Genomic DNA, 1,568 nt, shown 5'->3' with positions numbered 1-1,568 from the left:
ATTTCTACCAACTTCAATTTAGGAATCATATTGTTTTTAACAAAATAACTTCTCGAAAGTCAACTCAGATGATTACCGTGGAAAATATTCGGTGACAGAGCAAGACTGAAATTGGTGATTCAGAGTAGATTTCAATACCCAGAATTTATACTCTAGAACATAATGATCTCCAAATGCTCCTTCACTACCGGGATTTTTATTAAGGTCTATCATTAACAGGACTTGATGGCTCCTAAAACACTGGCCAACAAATCTCTTCCCGCTGCCTTTCCAGACTTATTCAAATATGTTTCCTTTACAAAACTGTGCTTACCCCACTCCAGAGAAGTTATATTATTCTACATATTTTTACTTATATTTGCCCAATACTGACATGTTTCCTAAAATATAACTAGAACAAAACCTGAAATGGTTAAGTTAATGTAAGTTCGCAAGTTTAGCCCAATGTGTCTACTATCACCTATTAAAAATTTTTAAAAATTTTAACAATACAGAAAAGAGTTGGCTAGAACAGATATCAGACTATCCATTACTCAAAATTAATAATTGTTATAATTTATTGATATCTTATTTGTTTCAAGGCCTAAGAAATAATAGTGTTAGTTAATGTGTATAAGTGGGCAACACAATAAAATTTGGCTATAAAAGTTCTTTGAAGTTGTCACGACTTCAGTATAGAAACTCTGGGCTTTTACCTCAAAATAAATTGTATCATTGTAGAAGCCAATAAATAATATTTCCGAGGAAACAGAACTCTGCAGCAACACACCGTCAGGGAAAATGGCAGTGGATGCCAAATTTTCTGAGTTTCTAGAGCCTTGATGAGCCATGGTTAGAGTTCTGGTCATTCTCTCCTGAGAAGACAGTCCTTTGTCCCCAAATCCTTCTTCTCTGGTTAGGTATCTGGTGTGGTGGATGTTCGTCCCTTCCACCCTCTCTGCTTCCTTTAAATATGTTCTCCCTCAAGCAAGGTCTTCTGCTGAAAAGGTAGCTCAGACACATTTTGGAGATTTAATGTAAAAGAAAAAGCCTACTAGGGTATAAGTAGATGATTTCAGAAAAGCAAGAAATATGGCAGTTCAAGGAGTTCCTTATAAGAACATACAAAGCTCAGCTTCAGTAAGAAATCTTGTTAAATGAAACATCACAGTGATGGACTGAAAAATATATGTGTAACCTGATTCATTTTAAATGTAATTCCCACTTATAGATCACGTACCAGAAAGCTAATATATATTATCACACGTTTAATGTGTAAAGTTGTAGGTATTATGAAGAAAACTTTCTAAGTTAGTTAGAGAATACATGATTCCACAGCAGAAGGAAAACGTTCCACCATAGAGCTTCGTTTCAAAGCATTAGTTGAATTTGAACAATTTAGAGGAGGTAAAAGCAGATCTGAGTTCATTACAATATTCCTTTGCTTAGAAAACTCCCGTAAAAGTTAAGTTCAATCCCCTTAGCGTGTCCACAAGGCCTTCCATGGTGCCCCAGCCTTCTCTAGCTCTTAATAATGCATGCTCCCCAGACTTCATTCGTACCTTCCCGACTGTCTTCCTCAATGAGCT

The sequence above is a fragment of the Propithecus coquereli genome, unplaced genomic scaffold (assembly GCF_000956105.1).
Source record: "Propithecus coquereli isolate 6110/MARCELLA unplaced genomic scaffold, Pcoq_1.0 Scaffold161, whole genome shotgun sequence".
Lineage (NCBI taxonomy): Eukaryota > Metazoa > Chordata > Mammalia > Primates > Indriidae > Propithecus > Propithecus coquereli.
Note: the sequence above shows the minus strand (reverse complement) of the source record.